The 13,097-nt window shown below is 43.4% G+C and overlaps 1 protein-coding gene across 7 annotated transcripts in view; it reads left to right on the top strand.

Annotated features, from left to right (window-relative positions):
• The window catches only part of specc1 (sperm antigen with calponin homology and coiled-coil domains 1), a 99,057-nt gene that overhangs the window by 38,494 nt on the left and 47,466 nt on the right, over nucleotides 1-13,097 (top strand). The window lies entirely within an intron of this gene.

Here is a 13,097-nt window from a genome sequence, read left to right as displayed (position 1 = left end):
AATATTGCTTAAATCTACATCACAGATGCTGTGTGGTACTGTCCACTTGGCTGTTATGTGCAGTTTAGTCACATTGAAAAGACCTATCAAGCTGGAATAATGCAGTAATTATTCAGTGGAATGAGCCCTGACCTGTATTTACTGAGACACCCGCTTCAAATGTTATCAACTGATAATCACCAGTAGGTTACTTATCACTCGAATGCAATGGAGCCAGCAGGCTCGCCTGGAGCCTACTGCATGTATACTGGCTGCCATTAGGAAACACGGAAGTGAAATGACTGCCACCAGGCGAGCCTGCTAGCTCCATAAGTAAACTTATCGGTTGTTGTCTCCACCAGGCTGAAGGTATGGGGAGAGTATGTTTTGCCCTCCGTAGTCCGTGTGTCTGTCCGTCTGTTACCAGCAAATCTCCCGCACTGTTGGCCTGGTTGATGCCAAACTCTGCACACACACTCCCTGGATGCCAACAATTGCCCCATTTTTTTTTACAACGGCCTGTTATAGCGCCACCATGAGGCCGATTTTTGCAAAACACATTTCTTGTACACAGACCCGTCCGCTTCCCCATATTCCATCCCCATTGGCTAAGATTTCCTTCTAAAGTTTGCAGGATTGGTCAATTTTGAACAAAATGCCTAAAATCTTGAACACAGCGGGCAATTTCCATGAAATTCCGTTAAAATTCAGTTCTGTTAGATTTTTCATATATTACTCCTACACATTTGTCCAAACATCACAAACGCTATTATCCTGGTGTGTGTGTGTGTGTGTGTGTGTGTGTGTGTGTGTGTGTGTGTGTGTGTGTGTGTGTGTGTGTGTGTGTGTGTGTGTGTGTGTGTGTGTGTGTGTGTGTGTGTGTGTGTGTGTGTGTTATTTTTATTTTTCATTTAGGTTTTATGACCTCAATTACACCAAAAGAAACCTGAACTTTGAACATTCAGTGGATTTTCTGTGGCCTGGGATTTTCTCTGTGTCTGTGAAGCCTTTTGAGCTGCAATGTCATATATGGGATTCTTTTTTTTGTTTGGTTGCAATTGAGCTCAGAAAACCTAAAAAGAATGTAATGTCACAATCTCTTTAAAAAGGACACCAGGTGAATCCCATTAGCCTCATTAGTTCAGGAGCAGCAGGGTGGAGAACCACCGGTGTCTATTGTATCCTGTAATGGCAGGCGATCCATCCATGACGGTGAATACTCCAGAGTAGAGCAGTCTATGACCATGAAGAGCTTCCTATCTGCCATCTCAGCACCAGAAAGATGAGGGATTCTACATTACATGGAAACAACTTTGTCCCTCCTTCAACTGCGGGGACCCAGAGGAAGTCACTTCGGTCATACTTTCCACAGCAGATAGATAGGCAGTTGATAAATGTCAACACGCTCGCCGTTTTGTGGTGCTCCGTGTTTGCAGAGCGAGGTGTGTCCTGTTTAAATGTACTTGTACGTGTGTGTGTGTGTGTGTGTGTGTGTGTGTGTGTGTGTGTGTGTGTGTGTGTGTGTGTATAATGGAATTTGAGAAATACACATTTTGAGTGAAATTGTCCTTTTCCTCACACAAGAGAAATGGTTGTTTCATGGTTAAAAAAAATGTTTTATTAAAACATTTTGGGGAAGTAGGCTTACAATTAGGAAAAGATTTGGGTTGCCTTTAAGGTTAAGTTTAGGTGGGTTAGGTTGGAGGTATGCGTGGTTAAGGCACGTACCACATGCTGTGATGCTTGACAGAGAGTCCTGGGTTGGTGTCCCTGGCCTCTCAGACCTTTGCTCTATGCTCTCTCTCCCTGTTCCCTATGCTGTGGACTGTCAATAAAGACAAGAACATAAGTTGATTTACTGTATACTATTGCGCACTGTGTCACACACTGAAAATAGAAGATGTACAAGCTCACAACGTATCACAGCGTGACACATAGTGAGCTTGTAGATCTACTACTTTAGGTATGTGACATCTCTGTGCACCTGTATGTATAACTCGGCATTCAGGGTTATGGGTAAAAATGGCATTTATGAAATTGCAGGCCTAAAACGTTGAGGTCCTCTCAAGTGTAGTAACCCACTGGTGTGTGTGGTAATTGGAGACCATGGCCCGGGAGTCGGGACACACACAGGCATCAAAGCAAGGTTGATTACAGCCTTCAAGCTCGGAACTCAAATGAACACTAATTTGTTGGCAGAGCAACTAACGATATAGTGTGGAAAAAAACGCCAACACTTAGAGACATAGACATGTGAGCCATCCTTTTTTCTGTGATTGTGTGTTCAAGGCATTATCAAATCAAACGGGCCCCAAGGCGGTTTGTGTATCTGGCAGTTGGCTGCTGATTTGACTCAAGAGTGAGAATGGCAATCCTGGCCTTTCCTTGGTTGTTTGTTCTGGTATCTTTTATCCAGACCAGGACTGTGTTTGTCCTGAGGACAGACGCTTGCTGCAAGGTCACACCACCATAGATTCTCCCCACTGAGGGTAATCTCAGGAATTTCTACATGCTCCCCCTTGATTTTGTGTCCATGTGTTGATACGTAGAGTCAGACTAGCTTTGTTGAAGTGTGTTGAGAGATGTGGCTCATTTTGTTTTGTGGTCAAATCCCTCTCTCATTTGAAGCTTAATTTGTACAGAGGCAGACGTCGCATCCACTTTCCCTTTCAACCCTGGAAAAACAAATTGCCTGCGCCAACTGCGCTAAAGACTGTCACTCCGGAGCAGGGCTGTCCAGCCACAGCCGCCGCTGCAAAAAAACATGACCACTCAGGCGCAACCCATCGTCAACACTGACGGACGGATGCCTATGATGGGGGATGAACTTTGCACCTTTCAATGCAGCATCTCTTTCTTTCTTTCTTTCTTTCTTTCTTTCTTTCTTTCTTTCTTTCTTTCTTTCTTTCTTTCTTTCTTTCTTTTAATAGGAATGTGAAGTTTTCCAGAAAACTGTTAGGATTTTTTAAGGTGTTTTTAGAATTGGCTTCATGTGCATTCAGTCCATTAGATTTTAATGTTGTTGTTGTTGGCATCAGAACCCATCAGTGAAAACAATGTGCTAATGTTCTGCAATATGTTCAAACAACATATTGTAAGAACCCATACATTTAAAACTTAACCGTGCCACAATTTGGTTATACATTTACTTGAGTTCTATCGCTGTAGATTTGATCTTTTGAGTGGACATAGAGTCTAATTTTAACATGTTACAACAACAGTTTACACCAATTCTGTATTGAAGCCATGAAGTCTAACGTGGCTCGTACATGTGGTGTTATTTATTGCTGAAATTAACCGATGCCCTTGTAGATAGTTGGCTGCAACAAAGTACTACAGTATATGAGGAATCAATTATTAACCCATTCATTATTTTACTGCTAAGTACGATCATATTCGTAACTAAGGCTTTACACCAAATATGAAACGGTTTAGCCGAAAATCACCTTTTAACACTAATTATGCCTTGGACATGTTTTTTTATCTGCCTAACAATGATGTCACTGGTGGACTGGTTTCTGAACTGCCCACAGCCCTCCTATGAGACACAGACCGAGTAGAAAAGAATGGTGGTATTTTATTTTAACATTGTGAGAACCAATATTGTATGAAGATATGGTGAAAAGTGGTGAAGTGGCCCTTTAAGACCTGAGGCCGATTTTCGCCTTCTAAATCCTAACCGTAAGTGTTCTGAAAAGCGTATTAAAGAATATATACGTTGGCTATTCAAAAATAGCTATAGATAAATCTTCCCTTGAACAAAACATTTTCAGATGGGTTAAGGATGTTCAGTGCCGTCGCTACCTACAGTATAAGCGCAATACGCACTGCGAGCAGGGCAACACGCCGAGGGGGGCAACAAAATGTGCCAAAAAGTGCCAAACCGATCCTCAAAATAACAAATTTCTCCACGGCTCTGCCACGTAATAACGAGCGGCCGTGTGTTCGTCCTACGAACAGCGAAAATAGCCGATCTGGATGAGGAATAGCAGCGCTCTCGTCGGGAGGGGGGGCAGCACAAATATCCTATGAGTAGGGCAACCAAATGGTTAGCTACGCCCCTGAGGATGTTGTGGCACTATCGTTAACAGAGGCCAGAGGCCTTCATGTTGTGATGAAGTGCTCATGCAGAGATGGACAGAAAACTCAAGTGCTTAGCTTGTGTAAATGATGCTGCCACTAAACTACAGAAGCTTTTCCTCCTCAGCAATGGGCTCATTTGATTAACATGTTAACCTCTGCTGACAACAGAGTCATGGTAATGGCTTTCAAACTAGCAGTATCTATGGGTGTTTTACCCTCTGCTTACCAATGGGAATAGGAATACTCATACTGTATACGTGCACTCTCTTTTGCCGCCACTTTTCTGCACTCCCTTTACTTTTATTCAGTCACAGCGAAGCAGCTCCTGCTGCCATTCACTCCATTCCAGTAATGAGTTTTCTATTTACAGAATCCAATTTATCTCTTTACAAATCAGAAGTCAAAAGTGTCTCCCTCCCCAGTCCAGCCTTCTCCTGTAGGTAATGCTGCTTCAGTCTCCCTTACATTCCCTCTACATTCACCAATATGCTACTGTTCTTGTAACGCAGTGATTCTCAACTTTTTGGGGGACAGCCCCCGCTATCCGATAACCCAGATGCCTTTTTATTCAAAACATTTGATTCCTGTTGCTATATACATAGCATATAAATGACACAGATGCTTTCCCGCTTTTAAAGATGGAGTGCCGTGGCTTCCCCCCCCCCCCCCCCCCAGAACAGAAAGTGTTAATTATGTTTGTATGTGGCCACACCCACCCGTTCATTAAGTATGCCTGGTTTTCACCTTAGCACCTTAACTTAAGCCTCGCCCACAGCTGTTGTTGAATGATAATGTGGGAGGGGTTAGGGTTATGATGTCACTAAAATGGTGTTATTTCGATTGGGCCTTTTGACTCAAAGGCTTTCAGGAAGAAACCAAAAATACACAGGGAAGACATATTTGAATATTATAACCACACCTGGAGGTCTATTAGAGTAATGTTAACTCCAGACACATGCAAAACAGAAAAAGTACAAAAATCACGGCACTCCATCTTTAAAGGTACGTATAACAATGTATAGGCTTTCCCGGTCTTAATGGGTTAAACAACAATTATAATGGAACATCGGACTCCAACTGAGTCTCAATATTTATCACAAACAGCAATCAACTCGGTGGGAGTGTTGTATGATCCAAAGCGGTTGATTTGATCTCCCATCATGTAACAGCCCTTAGAAGGGGGGGGGACCGATATAGACACGTCAAGAACATTGAAGGTATGTTCAAAGTTGTTGCCACCAAATATGTACAGCTCTCCATTGTAAGCAAAGGCTGAATGAGCCCTGCGTTCTTCTGGAAGAAGTTGTTCAGAAGGCGTGTTCAGCCAGAAGTTGGTCTCTGTGTCAAACACTCTGATGTTGTTGTAGTGGGCCCACTGGTCCCTTAGACCTCCAAATACAAACATCTTTGACCTGATGTTGATGACAGAGTGACATTTTGCTGGAGTGCATCTGGTGTTAATTAAAGACCAGACCTTTGTGTTGGTGTCCAACTTGTAGTTATTTTTATTATGCACTCTCCCATAAGTGGGACATCTCGCTTGTAATACTGGGGTTACGTTCATAACGTACAGTTTGGTTTTGTCTAGTTCTCAAACTATTTGGGCCAGCACCCCCTAAACAATATCAAGGTCCTTTAAAGCCCCCCCAACAGCACCTCAGTGCCCCCCATTAAAAAAAAATGTTTTCCTAAAGCCCCCCGATGTTCTTTGAATGCCCCCTGGGGGGTGGTATCGCCCCTGTTGAGAAACATTGTTGTAATGAGAATTAGCTTATCTTATGAATGAGATGGATTCCATTTTTCACCAACATCCTCCATATCCCTTTTTTGCTACTACTCGTACAGATTTTGTTCAAAACTCACACAAATTGGTACGCACTATGTCTCTGGTCATGTAACCTCGGAAACCCAGACGTTTTTATTTCCAGGGAGAGAAAAAAAAGTCTTGGGGCCGAGTCCACTTCAATTCGGCATACAGTAGCGTAAACATCGCTGATTTCTGATCGTCTGCACCTTTGTGAATAATGAATTAGTCTCATGTCCAGCAGCTGTTCCTAGTTTCTCCCGGCGGATCCTGCCGGAAGCTGCCTATGCCATAAAAAGCATAGGTGAGTTCCAGTCTACTGGTCATGTGATCAAGATGTCTCTGTCAGCTTTTTCACCTTTCATTCAGAAAGCATTGCCTTGCCTGTTTACACAAAATGTAATTTTGATTGCCGTGAAACTTTGCACGCAAATTCCCAAACCCTGAGTAGGCCAATGAAGAAACTTGTTGAACCTTGGGTCACACAATCAAAATAAAATTTCCCTGGATTCCTTGGATCATGATGCAAATTTCTATATACTGTATATCCTATATTGGATGGGCCTATATTTAGCGTTTTCTTCAAAACACACCTTTTGCTACAACTCGTACAACTTTTGTGCAAAATTCACACAAATTTGTACTACAACTAAAAGATTTTTGACTTGACTTTCCACTCATGCTCATCTAGACCAAAAAAAATTAAATTGAAAGAATGTGCTGGATCTGCGGTGGCTTTGACGATGTCAGCTGTGTTGATCTGTGGGGGTGCGCTGGTTATTTGAAGCGGTGGAGAGCTAATGTTGTTGGCATAGCTCTCACAGACTGACCCTGTTGTTACGTTGCTAGCTTCTCTTGTGACCTATGTGACCTGGAAGCCGTGATGTGTTGCATTGGCAGCGATCGGCCGATGTTTGCGGAATCCAATATATCGAAAATAAAAGTGACATCGAGATCAAATCCTTGGTATCTTTATCCTAGCCTCTCAAGATGCATTGATCAGCAGAATCGCTAGTACAAGCTGTATTTTCTTCACGCCCGCGCTTATGAAACACTAAACAGGATTATTATCCTGAAGTACAACTATCAGAATATAACAAAGGTAAAGTAATGACGTAATGAGTCACTCTGCAAGTTTAACTAAAGTGCTCTACCTGCCCAACGTCATTTCTGATACAGACAGCCTTGTGTGTTTTGTTTTGGTACGACAGATACGCGACGCACGGCACTGCGTGCAGTGTTTAATAAACACATGTTTACAATATAAAGTCTAATTTCGTCATTTGTATTATCATTAGGGCTTTTGGGCGTTGATGCAAATTCTAAACATGATGGGTGCAGCTGCAGAAGGTGTGGTGCTTAAACTTTTAGGAATGCCTAGCAACAACAACAAAAAGATCGATCGACACATCGATAAATCGCCTTGACGCGTCGACTCGCGAAATACTGAGTCGTTCACATCCCTAATTGGTACACAAACTGAAACTACACATTATCTCTAACGTCATGTGATCAAATCAGTCAGATGTCTCATATACCATTCTAATTGTCTATAACTGCCTTCCAAATGTATGGCCCCTGAGTAGACAACCCGGCCTGGCAGAGACCTGTGCTCCAGGAGCGCAATTTTCTAGTTCTGTAGTTGTTTTGAATCCGTGACTTGCATATCATATTTCTAAACGTCTATTGTCTATACACTGATTGTAAATGGTCTTGAGTTTATCCAACATACTGTATACTGTACTTGGTGGTTGAAATCAAAAGCACTTTGCAGCCAAAGTTTGGAAGTGAAGTGATTATCTGCAGAGTCACAGGGTCACTGGGTGTACTGTACTGTATATCATCTGTTGTTTTTGTAGTATCCCAGTTGACATACAGTAACAGCAACATGGAAGACCTGCAGCAATAAAAGAAAAACAACTTTGACAAATTGGCACACAAAAGTTTGGAACGTGAAATGAACATCATCAGCATTCCTTATTCAGTTTGCTTACCGTATTATATTACCTTTATCAACAAACACATGGACAAAGCACTAGCCTGAGTGTTTTTCTGACACAGCTCGACGGTGCATGTAGTCTTTGGGTATATGCATGGGTTTTTTTTCTGCGATCCAGTATTAACAGTGAGCGCCTCTACATCTCTCGTTGGTCGTGGTGGAATTTATGCCTAAGGCAATATCAGCTCTCACTAAATCTGCACTGAGCCAATCTAATCTTAAGATTGATAGTCTTATACTGTAGCATAGCAGTGCGTTCATTCACCCTGCACATGATGTCATGAACCTGAAACCTCCATGAGTGTTCAGGGGGAAAAAAATACTTGCTTTAAATATTATTTCAGTGAAGAAGCAACTTCAGCATACATGCTGCAACCCACAAGGGATTCATGACTCGAGGTGTGTGCGTGGTTATTTAGGTATGTTATTCTGAATGTGACCCGGCATCCAGGACATAATGTGCTCCCTCACCATAACCATCATTGAACCTCAGTTCATTGTCTCTCCCTCTTCGCCAGTCAGAGGAAAGGAATGCTTATTATAGGAGTTCTTATAGTGTCTGATTGATAAGGTTTCGTTGACCTGCTCCATAAACTGACCGTCGACAACAGGAAGACTGCACTCACGTACACACACACACACACACACACACACACACACACACACACACACACACATACACACACATACACACACGCGCGCGCATGTGCGCGCTGATGTTTTCTATCTCTGCCCTCCATTTTCACCTAGCTGGAAAACAGCACAAGCACACTTCCTGGAATGATTAAAGAGGAAACAGGGTAGTGGAGAGAGTATAAGACCTTATACGTAATTGTGACAAAACCACATTCTGCGTCATACGTTTGGTGCCAGCTCCCTGACACCAGCAGTACTTACTAATGTATCATCAGTTTCCCCTTGCACAATAAATTAAAGCCCCCCCCCCCCCCCCCCACCTCTTGCCTTGCAGCCAATGCTGTGGGCCTGTGTCCAGGCCTGCCCTGATGTGAAAGCTTATCTTCATTATGAAGACAGAAGCAGCAGCAGTGCATTATTGAGATCAGGGAACTCACTTGGCATGAAATAATTTAATACTTTTGAAATTGTTGGAAAGCGGCCTGTGTTATTCCTTTATTAAATTAGATCACGTTAGCCACAACATCATTTTCTTCGGCCATATGAATTGCTTGAGCGATTTCAGTTTGTGTTTTGTGTCCTATTTAGCCTCTTGAACTCTGGCATCCCTTTGCCGAAAATGTAAGTATTAGTTTATTGCGACTTCAGGTTTTTACTATGCATTTACGTGCATTTCCCACCCGTCCTTCCTGTGCTGACATTCCATATGTTGATCTGACCTCATCAAATCCTGTACACTCAAGACACGCTCCATATATGGCCAGTACAGAATTAATTCCATATGTTGATCTGACCCCCCCCCCATGCCAAAGCACCAGCGCTCGCCCAGCAGTCTGCCATCTGCCGACACCCAGGCGGATTCGTGCACAGGACCTTGCCCTTTAGGGGCTTCTCGCCCTCAGGGCGTCTTATTGGTTAAGGCTTACAAAAGCCTCCAGGGTTGTTCTTATCCCCACCACCATAAGTCTCCACTCAAAGCCAATCGAGCCGAGAGCTGCCGATTGAGCAGGAGCCCCGATCCGCGGTAAATCCTAATTTTTATCAATTGATAGGAAGCTAAATAACACGTTAAAGAAGCTCCCAGTACTTACTTATCGCACGTCAGAGTAATCCTAGCTGCACTACTCATACACTGAGGTGGTGGTGCCCAGGATCGAACCTAGAACCTTGTTATCCAAAGACGAGTGCTCTACTGACTCCGCCACCCAGACACTAGCCTCAGATAGCATGTGGAGTCTGTGGACACTAACTATTTACTAAAATGTATATATTTTTTTAACCCCGTTTGCTCTTAAAATCTTTGTTTTGGGGTGTCCGTTGGCCAAGTGGTCCAGACACATGCCACATATAGGCTTTGGCCTGACAGTGTGTCACGTGTTCTAGTCCCATTCATGATGACCTTTGCTCCTTCTCTCTCTCCCTCTTTCCTGTCTACTTGTATCTATCAATAAAGGCAGAAAAAGCCTAAAACAAATCTTAATGTCTTTTTAATTGTTTACTTGTTATTCTGTTGATTACATCATTTAGAAAACATCTCACTGATTTTACATTAAACGGGACTGTTAGAATGTGATTATTACCAGGGAAGATTTTTTAATTGTATATTAAAATAGGCCAGGGATGCTATTTTATTATTATTTACTTTTAAACAGCTACTACTGTTAAACTCTAACTGGGTCTTGTTATTGATCACAAACAGCAACATATTACCATTCAGGTGGTACCATTCTTTTTTCCCCCCATAAATATGAATTTATTAATAAGGAAGTCACTCTTAATGCGCACTAAAGAATCTTTGGTGTCACTCATAAATACATAATTTAGAAGCTTTGTCAGTAACAGGTTCATCCTCCAGGGAAATGCAGAGGAAATGCAGGTTATTATATCAAAGTGCAGTCTGGTCTACTGGGAAATTGAGCTGGGGACGATAACTGGTCCAGCGACCAGCTTACACCTAAAGAGTCCTGGAGGAGAGGCAGGTTTAACTGAACAAGTATGAGTCCTGAGGGTGTCCTGACCACCAGACATCTGTCTTTTGTGATTTCATACCAATCCTTGGCTGCAACCTTACCTAAGTACTCTTCTCTTCAACCACAGCGGGACATTTTGAGAATGCTAAACAGCATCTGTACCCCAGAGATTGAGCTAGAGTTGGCAGCAACTGCCCCATTCGCTATTCAGCTGCATGAGGGGCGGATTGTCTTTGCAAAGTGCCTATCAATGGTAGAGTACTTAGGAGAACCCACAGGAATATAGGATTTCCATTCTAAATTAGGCCAAGCTGTCTGTTGGTGGAATTCTTGGTGAACATGTACCATGTACTAAGTGTGCGTTATTGTTTTCCGTCTGTCAAGTGTGTGTTGTTCAGCCTGCTTTATCTTTGCTCCCAGACTGTCTGCCTGTCTAGTCTGTGTCCTATGGGTTTGATGACATGAGTGTGTGTGTGGCTGTGTGCGCGTGCGTGCGTGCGTGACTGTGTGTCTGTGCGGCATGCACACGTGCATGTGTGTCCCACAGCACTCTCTTTGTGTCTATCCATAGTGAATCTGCTTTTGTGCCTAAACGTTCCACGTGCCAGGGGACCATTGTCATCGTCTGGAACAAGCAGCCCCATTGTGTCTGTGTGGCTGTTTGCTGATGATCTGAAAACAAACAATAAAACCTTTTCAGGCAGAGACCAGTTCATGCAGGACATCAGTAAATGCTCTTCATATTCAGAGAGATCTGGAAAAGACCCGGGCTGGTAGCCCACACTCTGAAATGCCATTGAAATGCCACATTAACAGGCCATGCCAAAGCAGTGAATGAGCACTATACACACACACACACACACGCATGCGAACGCACGCACGCACGCACGCACGCACGCACGCACGCACGCACGCACGCACGCACGCACGCACGCACGCACACACACACACACACACACACACGCACACACACACACACACACACACACACACACACACACACACACACACTGGGTGGGTCACAAGATGACTAGTTAAATTAAATTGCTGAACAGTGGATGGATCTAAATGTGACATACATGAATGAGTCTTTCCATAGTTTTAGCAAATGGTGACAATTGTTTCATAGTATATCATGTAGCTACTGTATATTAAAACATTCAGCAACATCTCTGATTTAAATTTCAAGCAATTACTGCCAATAGGTTTAACCTGAAGACATTATCCTGAAGTTATTTTTTGTTTTAGCTTAAAATTATAATTCATTTAAATTGGATAGGGTGAGCACCTTCAGCCGTAGGCTCACACTCCCCCGAGAATGCATACGGAGCGATACAGACTCTCTTTCATGCCAACTGCTATCAGACTCTAATGCAAATGCATAAGAACTGCCTCCCCCAAATGGCATTGGTCCTTGGTGGTCCTGGTCTTGTGTGGTTATGTTATGTCCACTTGTTGTGTCTGTTGTTTTTTCTGTTTGTCCAGTAGTTTTAGCTTTATTTATGTGCCACATTATCCTGTTGTAACGCTTCAATTTCCCCTCGGGGATTAATAAAGTATATCTCATCTCATCTCATTGCCAATAGGCTCTATGCACAGCAGCCATGTTGGTAATAACTCTTCCTACTGGGCGCCCGCTGGCCTAGTGGTCCAGGCGCATGCCACATGGCACAGGGGGCTCCAATTTTGTCGCAGCCTTTACCCGCAGCGCGGCCCGCAATTCAGCCGCTGCCCGAACATTACGAATATAGGAGCTTTCTCTGTCCCTTAATGGTATTTTCGTCCAGCATCACCCGCTATCTTCTTTGCCGACACCGGTATTTGCGCCTGGAGAGGTGTGGTCATGGGCGTGTTGGCACGCTTTCCCCTAAATTGCTATTTTGGTCACACACATTTGGGAAAGCGATAGTGGCATTTAAAAGCACCCGTTAGCCGTACCAAATTAGTTTGGTAAAGAGCGGCCACCGCGCGCTTCAATGGAGATGTCCAATATTCATATTGCATCTCTTTGTTATTTTCCTATAATCAGCTGAAGTGAGTGCTGGCCACTTCCTTGTGTCCATTGTGTTTATATAATTGTATAGTCAAATAAGTTATTTGTGCCAGCCTGCTCTTCAGTTCATCACCAGCGCAGCAAATGGTTTAATCCGACTTGCCGAACTTTCCTTTTCGCTTCATACTGTTCCATAGAGACGATCTACACGCACGCGCAAGATTTGAGCGAGTTGTGACTCAATGAAAAGACGAGTGTTATTGGCTATGTGCGTGTGGAGGAAAAAAAAGAACGGCACGAGGGGATGGTGGGGGGGGGGGGGGGGGGGGGGGTGCAGCGGCAGCGGCTATGAAGCAATATAGCACTAACGGGCGATGGTTAAGGGATCTATTAAAGGGATCTCTTAAAGCCAAGACTGGTGATTGGTTAAATATGGTTTAATAATTGCAACGCCCAAACCACACCTATGCAATATAACGGGTAACGGAGGTGATTTAGACAGGTAACCAAAATACCAACTTTAGTGGGGGAACACCCTTTCCCCACTCCTAAAACCCCAAATAGTGGCTTTAGAAAGATGAGACAAAAATGGAGCCCTATAGGCTCTGGCCTGACAGTGTGTTGTGTGTTCAT

The sequence above is a fragment of the Electrona antarctica genome (assembly GCF_951216825.1).
Source record: "Electrona antarctica genome assembly, chromosome: 8".
In the NCBI taxonomy this organism is placed as follows: domain Eukaryota; kingdom Metazoa; phylum Chordata; class Actinopteri; order Myctophiformes; family Myctophidae; genus Electrona; species Electrona antarctica.
This window is presented reverse-complemented; position numbering and strand designations above follow the sequence as displayed.